The sequence below is a fragment of the Equus przewalskii genome, chromosome X (assembly GCF_037783145.1).
Source record: "Equus przewalskii isolate Varuska chromosome X, EquPr2, whole genome shotgun sequence".
In the NCBI taxonomy this organism is placed as follows: domain Eukaryota; kingdom Metazoa; phylum Chordata; class Mammalia; order Perissodactyla; family Equidae; genus Equus; species Equus przewalskii.
In genome coordinates, this window is record NC_091863.1 from 90,735,628 (window position 1) to 90,747,641 (window position 12,014).

Consider the following 12,014-nt stretch of genomic DNA (forward strand, 5'->3'; position numbering starts at 1 on the left):
GATGTAGAATGTGAATAGCCCCTGAACACTAGGACATACATTCCAAACAGTGTGGCAGAGTCTGATACAGGCATAGATCTGTCAAGAGGACCAATTCCCACAGGAAGGGCATCCAAGGGCAGTGCTGCTGGGGATGTGTCCCTCAGGAACCTAGGAGCCCCACCTCTTTGACAAAGGAAGCCCACCTGTCCCATGGACCCAGTAAAGTCTGATGGGAGAAGAGAAGGGAAATAATTCCTGAAAGATATAGAAAAGGATGGCCTTCAGGGGGAAGACCCATCAGGGCCACGAGAAGGGACAGAATAATCACACATCATGCTAAGAGACCCCATCTGTTCCATGCCTGTGTGGGGGACAAAGTGATGCTGGATATGGAGGAAAACCACAAATGCTCTGGGGAGACAGGCTGTCTGGGACCAGGCTCTGCTCGCACCAGGCCAACAACCTATATTTCTCCTTTTAAAGGTTTGTCTCCCTTGCTTGTATTCTCGGTCTCTGATGGTGGGACAGAATGAACTCAGCCTCATTGTTTGATTTCTTTCAATGACAATGCAGTCTCTTTTTGCTCCACTATAGTACACTATACACCATTATACACTGTACCCTGTACACTGGACTCAGACTGTGTTTACCCAGATTCTCAGGTAGAATGTGTGTGGTCCACTAGTTCTCTATAGAGGGAAGGAAGTAACAAAATCCCATCTGCCCTGACTAGTGTCTTCTGGTGTGTCCAAGATAGAAGGTGCAGCCTTCAAAATTTGGGCTTCATAATTACAAGTACTCTGCTTCAAGAGAAAAAAAATAATCATTGTATTAGAGAACTAAATAAAATGTCAGTCACATGAAGATATAAGTGAAGAGGAAGCTTCCCTATGGTAGTCTGACTGTTTTTCCTTCCTTTTACAGTTGGAGTTCCTATCTTTAGTGAAGAATGGTGTCTTGTAGTTAAAGCACCTGTAAGCATTAAGTCATTCTAGAGACTCGTCCTGCTGGCTGAATATTCTACAACCTTAATTTGTATAATCGACTAACTGTGTGACCTTGGGCAAGTTACTGTCACACCGAGTTTCCTCATCAGTGAAGTGGAGATTCTGGACTGGAAAAGTGACTTTTAAGTTTTGTTGAGTATGAGCTACATCAAAATACATTTTACAAGGAGTCTGGGTTTCTCGTGTAGAAAACTAAAACATTTGTTTGCAGACCATGAGATTGACTTTGCAGTCCAGTAAGGGTGACAACTGGTAATTTAAAGAACGTGGAATTGGAGGGTCTTTAAGATTTCTTTTTCTGCCCTGATATTCTAAAAATCAAAGGTATGTATTGGAAACATGGCAAAACAAAACAACGTTCATCCACGCCCTCAGTCATCCTGAGTCTCTCTCTTTGACCTTCCTCTGCTTGTCAGCAGTTATAAAATAAAATCTAGATTTTCTGCATCTGCAGGAAACAAGGCCTCTAGACACTGGCCCGGGCTTGATCCCCCTACTTGAACTCACAACAGCAGGTAGCCCAAGGCACTTTCTTTCTCTAAACCCCAGCACCCTCATCTGTAAAAGGAGGATGATAATGCAGACCTTACAGATTGTGATAAGGGCAAATGAGATCCTAGGGGTGTAGGCACTCACAGGGGCCGTGACCTGCGGGTCCCTCAGGTTGAACGTGACCTGCAGGCATGATTTGTCATGCACTGTGTACACCCTTCACTTTGCCACTGAAACTACAATTCATATTTAACTCATGAGAATAACAAAGGATACATACAAAGAAGAAACTTGAGGGACATGCACTTTATTATGAATTAGAACTTCGGTTTAAGTCACCTCCTGCTATAGAGAGAAGGCTATGTGTTTACCTGGGCTCCTTTTACCTAAGCAGCCTGCAGGACAGCATCTATCCCTTGAACTCCACTTACAAAGCAGGAGAAAGCCCCGGGTCATCTTGCCTCTCTACTTTTAAATTAGATGATCCAAGATTTTCAAGAGAACTAAACAGAGGCACTTTAACCACTTTAACCTTTTCTCTCCATACCCCCATCTACTCCATAGGTGGGTATTTTATCCTTAAAGATTCCATCCTTTTGCCCTTAATTCTTATTCATTAAGGGGGCTGATATAAGAAAAAGGTTAAGCTTTGAACTCCTGTCTTCTTCCAGGGGTTAGAGAATATAACTGACATTTGCTCTAAACATCTTGACATCGTAGGGCTTAATAACAACACTTACGGTCAAATAGAGGTGCTGCTTCTCCTATCAAGAGAGGTTAGTAGATTATCAAAATCCTGTCTGCACTTGGAAGCTGCATTTACAGTCTTTGCTTTTGCTCTTATGTATCTTCCTGGGACTTAGAACATAAGTCTCACAAGAACAGAAATTTTTGTCCTTTGCTCACAGATGTTTCTTGAAGCGCCTGGCACATAGTATGTGCTCGATAAATGTGTTGAATGAATGACTTGGGAAATGAGTAATTAAACCCTAGATTCAATTCAACTGGACTATGTTGAATGTGTATGTTTCTGTGATTTTATTGCCCCTGGAAGGGGCAGGAAATGATTTACCTCAAGCCCAAAGGATATCCTAGAAGTTAATTTATAATTCTATTTCCTACTCCAAATTATGCATAGCTATGTTGTCCAGACTTACAGAGTGCTATATATAATGCGTGCAAGAAACACACACAGTGCCAGTGATGCACTACTTTGAAATTTAGCTTCTTTGTAAAATGTAGGATTGCAAAATCTAACCCTTTGTCAGCTCAATCTTTTGCTTGAAATTTAAAGTTTTAACAAATTGAATCTCCCGAAAGATGAGTCAACTTAATAATCAAAATGCATGACTAACTGACTAAAAAATTAAATAAAATATACAGCCAAATAAATACTTCCTCAAAATGTGTGAGAAGAATTATCCTCTCCCATTTCCTACTCGTCCCATTGTCCTAGATCAGAGGATAGTAACGTTGCAGCCCAGGGTAAACTCATGAGCTCTTTAAACTCCCTGTGAGGTTAAGTTACTACCACCCCAAATCTCTCAGGATTCCATTTCAAAAGCTATAATTAAACATTAGGCAGCAAAAATGTTACTCTATGCCTACACCCACAAAAGTCAGAAAACACAACCATAACCAAGAACTAAGTGTGACTGAGAATTAGCTTAATTTAGGGACCTACTCCCTTATAGAAAACATTTCCCAGGTAAAAGCAATGCACCCAGTATCTAAGACACATTTTATAATCTAAACTTCTGTTGCCAGCATAGACCATAGAAAATATTCAGGTGTGACCTGGGATGAAAATAAAAAATTTGTCAGAGGGGCTGGCCCGGTGGAGCAGCAGTTAAGTTCGCACGTTCCACTTCGGCGGCCCGGGGTTCGCCGGTTCGGATCCTGGGTGCACACATGGCACCGCTTGGCAAGCCATGCTGTGGCAGGCATCCTACATATAAAGTAGAGGAAAATGGGCGTGGATGTTAGCTCAGGGCCAGTCTTCCTCAGCGAAAAGAGAAGAATTGGCAGCAGTTAGCTCAAGGCTAATCTTCCTCAAAAAAATAAAAAATAAAATAAAAAAATTGTCAGATAGGTTGATTCTTAGAAAAATATTGCATTACATTGGCCAACTAAGAAAGGAAGTACCCAAGAACTAGTATAAGACCCTGGTTTTAGCTGAAAACATATAAGTATATTAAATTACATATTATACATATTATAACAAAAGACAACCTTCCCAACTTGGTCATTCTGTAATAGAAAACATCCATGGAAGCACTCCACATACTGCCATCGTCTCCCTTGAGATCCTGGTATTTTGCTCTCTCTTTGGCTTTGCTCCTGAAACTAAGGAGGCTGTCCAAAGGAGGGCCAGTCAGCTGCTCTCAAGGGCTGCAGGGTACTGCCATGAAAAGATTGCAGCACAGGGAGACGTCGGCTAGGGAGTCTCCACACTGGGTGGCCACATGACTTCAGGTGGTGCTAGGGAAAAGAAGAGTCTATCAAGAAAAAAGAAGTGTGAGGGTCACCGTACTTTGGAGAAAATGTACCTCTTCAAACTGTCTTCTCTCTGAGTGGTATTTCAGACAACCCTCTCTTCTTTCAAAATACCAAAAATTTGCAGTATTGCTACGTGCAAATACCTCAGTCACTGGATCTTACCCAGAAAGTCTGTTCTGCATATTTCACATCTTCTAATTCCCACATTTCCCATGAACTTTGTGCTTCATAGCATCCCAAACTGGAAGTGAGAATGGTCTCTACCTTGTAACCCCGCCCTCTAATGAGTAAGGTAGCCACAGTGGTAACCTGCTACTCTCAAAGCAGCCTATTGCCTGTACTCTCCACAGTGCTAATCTCCTGCCCTTCTTTACCTACTCCCAGCAAGATATCAAGGTGTTTCTATGCCTGGGCCACTGGAGTTTGCTTGCTCCCCTGGAATCGTATGCTAATAACTGACTTATTTATACTAACTGGTGACTACATCAGTGAGAGAAACTTAAGCACATAGCCTTGGTTGGTCCTATTTTACAATAACTAAAATGCCCCTTATTTTATTTTCTTCATTACCTTTGCCCAGCACTTCCCTTGAGGCAGTCCCACAGTGCTATCCATCCCAGATCACATCAAGTGTGCCTGTTTCAGGGTGCTAGAAAGTGCCCTTTCCAGTGTTGAAGAGGAATGTCTGTAAGAAAACAGGTAAGACAGAAGTACATGTACTTTTGCTATACTTAAGAAGAAGATTGATATTTAATGAAGAAAATTTATAGACTTTTAAACGGGACTTTTTTGTCACAATTTCAGTTAGAAATCCCAAAGCTGAAGATAGTAAGAGTGAACTACCTCTCTACACATACATGTGCTAAAAAAAAAAGCACCAAGCAGCTGCTAGACACCCACTCCGAGGCTTTCGAACAGATATTTAAACTGCTCTTGTGAACCTCACCCCACCCCGACCCCAGCTGAGCTATATGTGAGGGATATGTTGAATTAAATTAATTCATAGGGGTAGTGAATGGTGGGGAGATTGGGATTTTTCCCACAGACTGAACCGTGCTCTGGGCTAAGAGATAGGGAAAATGGAAAAAAAAAAAGTATGTAGATAAAAAACAAAGGCCCATATCCTGATTCTTGGCAGTGTGAATAGTGAGGTCTCATGACTCCAGAAAGGAAATGGCTATGGGATGTGTGTCTAAGATAGGACCATAAGAAATCTCATAAAATATACCAGTGTCCCAAATGTGAAAATAGAGGCAATAGAAAGATTACCATGTCCCAAGCAGGCACTGAACAGCAGCTCTCTGCTGGGCCCCATGAGTCATCAGACAGGGACCCTAGCAACAAGGCAGTGAAAACTTGTGTGAACTAATAGACAAGAACCTGATGGCTCCACCTCTCTCTCTCCTCAGTGCTTTATTATTGTGTAAGATCTCACTTGAAAGACTGTCAATTACTTAGGCTGATTATTGGGTGGGGGTAAACTCTTAATAAAGACAACGAAATTTTTACTGAGGGTAATGGGGATGATACCGGCTCAACACAAGGTTGACATAAGGGAAGCGGTATTGTAGGAAAGAAACCATAGTATAACTTCAAATGACCTCTGATTAACTAACCCATACACGCTCTGTAGATTTTATGGCCCCTCCCAGTTGCTATAAGTTCAGAACTTTGTTCTTTTGAGTTCCTTAGGAATGTGATGACCCCCCGGGCAGAGAGTCTGTGCTGATAGCCATCATCAATGACAACTGGAAGATCAGGGTATAGGGCATTGCTCTGGTCTCTGATGCATATCCAGTAAAATGAAAGACTATCAGGAACTAAGACCAGATGCCTGCCCCCATCTGGAGACCAGATGGAGGCCGCACTGGGATTAGGTCTATTTTTTAGGGACTGTTAAAATTTGGGTTATCTATACTTGTTATCTTTCTGGTTGGATACTTGATTGCAAAATGTGCCTTCAGATGTTGTTCCAAAACTGTTGAGCAAGGTACAAAAATTCTAATAACGCAAAACGTCAACCTGAAGCCTGGAACAAGTGAATATTTCCAAATGAGTGCTAAACAGTTTTACTCCTCTAACTCGGATCTACACCTTGATTCAGCAGGAAGTAGCTAGATGGGTCATTGCCCCCAATCCCTCAAGAATGAGGAATGACCAAAGAATAGGGGAGACTGACGAACAGTTAGCCATTGATGATTAAATAGCTAGGAACTAAAGTTTTTTCTCCTTTTTGCTATTACTAATTATAGCTTTTAGCTGTTTAACCTGCCCATGGTTAACTGTGCTGCTTAGGCAACATGCTATCTGACTCCCACCATGTTACTATGGATAACGTCTCCCTGGAGCCTGGGTCACCATAGTACTGGGTGTGTGAGCTGTTTTTTAGGAATTAGAACCCCTTGTCCACTTCAGGCTGGTTGAAACCACCAACTCATCAACTTGGCCTGCACAGATGTCCGATAAGTGACTTTTTGATGTTAAGAGGCTAAAAACTTCAACCTCAGATCATGCTAATGCCACCATTTTTGTGAACATGCGTCCTATGAAGAGGCATGGAGTCTGACCACGCTTGCGCAGATCATCAATTACCTCATCTCTCCTCACCTCTAATCATCTATCTCCAAATTTCAGATGACCTTGCCCCCTTATCCCATAAACATCCCTGAGTCCCCATTTTCAGAGAAGTGGATTTAAGACTCATTCCCTTGCTTCCTCACATGGCTGTCTTGTGATTAAAACCCTCTCTCTGCTGCAATCTCATCATCTCAGTGTTTGGCTTTCTGGGCGGCGGGCAAAAACAACCCTGGTGTGGAACAGGGAGGGGAAGAATGTGGCAGGGGCTCCAGACACAGTTTGAACATTATCAGGATAATTTGTGGGGCTGGGAAGGATATTTTACCAGGATCTAAGGATTCTTCTGGGAAAAAAATCGTATGGGAGGAACCAAGATGAACAAATTTGATTCAGTAAAAATAGACCAGTGTTTGAAGATGGGGGAAAGTAGACTTTAAGTATAGCATAGTTTATATCAGATTGTATTTTAAGCCAGGACTCAGACTTAAGCCCAAATCCTTTATCAAGGAGGCTGCAGTAAACAGAGAAAATCTCCACAGGACATTGAAAGCCAAAGAATCAGCAGCATTGGTGCCAACAGCTTTGGCAGTAATATGATGCACTATCTTTGAGGCAGTGTCATAGTCTGAGTGCAGGCATCTGCAGCATTGTCACAAGGAGAGATTCAGCATCTGTAATGTTGTCTTGGTCCAACAAAAACTTTAGGCATTAGTGTTCCTGGTGAAAGCATCAGCATTCTGAAGCCAGCTGTAGAGAGTAGCAGCAAAAGACATCTTAAAAGTAGAGAGGGACAGAAATTGACTGAAATACTTTAGAAAGAGATTATTGCGAGGGCTGCAAGCTGGGTAAACTAGTCAAGAATCTCACATTAAGATCCTATTTGGCTTATCCCAGTGCATTCCAACTCCATTTCACCATCTTACTCAAGTCAAGCAAGGAATGGCTACTGACTAGACAAATGCAAGGAAGGGGATCAACAAAGGAGAATGGGCTTTGTAGTAACCAGAAGAAGAAGGAGCGAGTGCTTAGAAGTACTAAAACTTCATATGAGACGCTAAAGTTGACTGCAGAATTCCTTTAGATTTATGGGTAGGATTTGATGTATATCTAGCGTCTCCCTCCCTCCTCCTCTTTAAAGGCAAGACCATATGGACATAAACATTTTTTCTGGGATAACGTCAGTATCTCTACTCCTTACATTGCCTCTGTTTAACAGGAACCTAGGGGAAGTGGTAAAGAAAGCCAGTCAGTCAATAAGCATCAAGGGTGTCAGATGTGACAAGAGGAACACTGGGAAACTTAAAGGAGAGTAAAAAGGGGTTTGACCAAGGGGCGCTTTTGCCACTTCTATGAGGAAAATGTTAATAAAACCATATACTTTTCAACTTTACAATTTTGTATAGTAATGTATATTACATTAAGCTGAGTATAAATATAGAAAATACTCAGAAACTGATGCATTCCCACTTCTGAAAGGAAGTCTATGGACAAAGATCAATTTTACCCATTTTCTAAGTGGGTGGTAACTTCAGTTCCACACGGCTAAAATTTAGCAGAAATGATATTACTGAGACCCCTGAAACCTGCTGATATGACTGATAAAAAGGAGTTTCCAATGAAAGGGTCTTCAGTCCTGGGCAGCTTTCATTGACACTAGACTGCCTAACAAAAATCCACATGTGACTATTTCCATGGCCTGGCTGATGACATACAGATATGGCATATATTTTTTTCAAACCAAAAATTGGGACAGATGTTTTATCGAAATTTCTCTTTTCTGATTTGCTAATGTATTATGAACATTCTTACAAATAAATAGGAATTAAACCATACTTAGTCATACATTTACATTCTTTCATTTAAAATTAAATAGTCAAAAATTGAAACCGTTCCAGAAATGCCTGCATGCATTTTCTTTTACTTATTTGCACAATTAACATGTTGATAACTATTTCACCTCTACTGCAGTTGCCATCCTAGAATCCCCAATCCCTCGCCTTTCCGTGTTATCTGCCCCACCACCATACCCAAACATCTGTTCTGTTTGTATCTGCTGAGTTCTGCAATAGAAAGTTGGCTCCACTACAAATCCACGCTATTTAATCTCAGTTCAGCCTTAAATACTGATTGGAAATTCTTGATTCATCCCTATGTTGATGCCCCTCAAGCAGCTGTTCAAAATTGTTTCACTTTTCATAGGCTTTCAATCCTCAAAGAAGAAAATCAAAGAAAAGATAACAGAACAATTTCAAAAAAGTATAATTCATGAGAATGTCTCTGAAGTAGGAATTAAAACTGCATATTAAAAAAGGAAATCAACCCAGCAAAAGCAACCAACAGAGAGATATATTCTAGTAAAATTACTGGGCTTTAAGGAAAAGAATTCAGCGAAAGGATCAAAATCACTCCTAAAAGAGAAGAAAACGGATTATTGTCAGACTTTGACAACAAATCTGTATGCCAGCAGAAAATGGAGTAGCATATTTAATATACTCAAGGAAAGAAAATGTGAGCCAAAGATTACATACCCAGCCTGATTTTCAGATAAAAAGGCCACAAACAAATTTATCAGCATGTGAGAACTCAGGGACTATTGTTCCCACAAGTTCCTCCTACTAACAACCAAAATGTCTAGAGAGACATCATCAACCTAAAGATGGCATTGATCGTTAATGGCAGCTAACATCACAGAAAAGAAAGGCAACCAGACATTATGTACCTCCAAGTAGAACACACCACCACCTGTGAAGCCAAAAGAAAAACTGAATACGTAAACACAAATCTGATCCAGCTTGTAGAGCCAGTTACCAATTCACAGGAAATTCAGGACTGAGCAACATATTAAACTACAACAGAGAATGTCATCAAGCAAAATCAAGACTGCTTGAAACTCGAGAGGACAAAAGAAATCATTTCTTCAACAAATAAATTACAAAACAAAACAGGATCACTTCTAGATTAAAAGAGACTTATGGGGGAGAGGGAAGCATAATTAAACTAGTGCTTAGGGATGAACATTTGGGTGATAAACTTATAAAGAAAATAAAGAAGTGATTACCATAAAGATCAGGACTGTGATTATTTTTGAGTAGAGGAAAGAGGTTGTGATTAGGCTAGGTGACTGGCAAAATTCTATTCTTTAACCTGGGTGGTGATTATAAGGCTCTTTGCCTCATAAACTTATATGATTGAACTATACATTCGTTTTATGGAGTTTCCTATACCTATTAGATTTTATAAAGAAAAATATTTTTTAAAAAACACTATATGTCTTTTGATATTGGTTATCTTTTCATTTTACAGCAGTGCGGCATTAATATTCAGCCCAAAATACACAGAATTTTACGTAGCAAGGCACGTCTAGAATGATCTAGTTGCTCAGGAAATAAAGAATGACTCAGGGTTTATTCAGAATCTTGCGGCAATATTTGAAAGTTGCTAAGAGAGTAGGTCTTCAAAGTCCTCTTAACTTTGTATGGTGACAGATGGTAACTAGACTTACTGTGGTGATCTTTTAGCAGTGTATACAAATATGGAATCATTATGTTGTATACCTGAAACTAATGTTCTATGTCAATTATGCCCCAATAAAAAAAGATTAAAAAGAAGAATCCTGTAGCAAAAAAGAAAAATAAGAAGGAAGAAAGAAAGAGAGAGAGGAAGGAAGGGGAGAGAGAGGGAGAGGGAGAATGAGGCAGATATCACAAACATATTCCCCAGCTTTTGTCCACAAGAAGTCTCATCACTTCCATTATTTCTATTACAAGTGGAGTTCCCTCATGCTTTCAACAAAGTATGTAACAGAGAACTGTTTAAGAAAACAGTATGCACAAACAGCCGAATATCGCCAGTTAACACCATTGCCTACAGAAGACCAGAGCCAACACAATCAACAACTGTGTCTGGAAATTTTATAATATCCTACTAAACTTTAAGTTTGCAATATTACAGCTGTACTTTAAAGTTCAATCCATATGGATAATGGAAGGAGAATTTACCTGGAAGCACGATTTGGGCTAGCCCGAGCTACGCTTTAAATCAAACCACTTAAAACTTTGAGTCTATCTGCTCAGAGGATAAGTGATACCAAAATGTTCTTGAAGCTCTGTATCCCTAAGTTCTTAACAAATTGATTTTGAGTACTACTATCTTTTTATGAAGTTAGAAGATAAAGCTTAAAATCCCTTCACAATGAGTTAACTGTAGTAGAAAAATGCTCTAGGAGGAATGCGGTTAAGATCTACCAGCACTTTAAGAAATACTTTTAGATATAAGCTTTAACTAAATATGCAATCATTGGTATTCCAAGGAGCTACTATTCCCAAGATCTTTTTCTAGCATAGTTTTGGAGATATAATGAGATATTGTTTTCCAAAGAGCTGGAAAAGCATTAACTTGCTATTTAATGAAATGCTCAGCTAAGAAGTGTGTGAAAAGAAAAAAAAGTGTTTTAAACCAAAATTCTGTTTCAGAAAAATTTCAGGACTAGATTTTTACCCCAATCTTGACCTCTTGAAATAATGTTTATACTCAAAATATGATTAGCATTGTCATTTCTATGAAAGCATTGAATTAAAAAATGCTTCCTAATAGGAAAAATATTCTGGATTGAAAATGCCTATTAACCATCAGTTGGCATTATTAGTGTTCCAAACCTGCCCTCCTACCCTCACGAGAAAAGCCTGGAGCATGGCATGACTGAGCGTGCTCTGGATGCTCTTCTTTAGTGCATTGCAACTGCCATCACATGGCAGCATACTGCTCAGATCAATGAAATACAATTCCCAATCCCCTCCAGATACTCACTAAAATCATTATCATTGATTCAACTTCCTTTTTGATGTCTTGCCCATCTGGAGAAAGGCTTAGGCTTTCAATTCAGCTTCTGATCCTTTTATTGCTGCTCTCCACTGGGAAAGGGGGTGGAGGGTTCCGCAGCCCACTGGCATGTCTCTCAAAAGTCCAGCAGTCCAGTCTTCAAGATTTCTGCCTCTACGTTGCTGACCTTGCAGATCGTGGTTGGCTGGCCACTGTCTGCACACATTTCTAACCCCTTGAAGGCCTGATCAGTGATTCTTGACTACCTGGAATTCCCTGCCCTCTCCTAGCTGCTCTTACCACTAAGATTCCAGGCTCCTCATCCACAAGCGGGATTCCCTGGACGTACATTTGCCCTCTTTCCTTTCCACTAAGAAAGCAGATTTGCTTTCTATTGTAGTTGGAATTTCCTATCCACTGACAGCTTTCTCGTCGGCTGCCACTGTAGTTGGAGTTTCCTGCCCATTTCAGCTGTCCACTTTCTTTTCCACTACGACCCAAGATAACTTGTTGCCACTATTCTAGAGTTCCCTGCCCACTCTGAGACAAGACTTCCCACCACTTCTATTACAGCCTGCCTCCACCACACCCTGGTATTTTCATCGTACTAGGAGACTCTTTCATGCTCCTACCTATTTT

The 12,014-nt window shown here is 40.4% G+C and overlaps 1 protein-coding gene across 1 annotated transcript in view; it reads right to left on the reverse strand.

The window, feature by feature from the left end:
* LHFPL1 (LHFPL tetraspan subfamily member 1) overlaps positions 1-11,794 on the reverse strand; it is a 95,204-nt gene extending 83,410 nt beyond the window's left edge. Inside the window, exon 1 of the mRNA XM_070603350.1 lies at positions 11,364-11,794. The gene's annotated coding sequence lies outside the window, so the exon portion shown is untranslated. The remainder of the gene's footprint in view (positions 1-11,363) is intronic.
* Between the last annotated feature and the right edge of the window lie 220 nt (positions 11,795-12,014).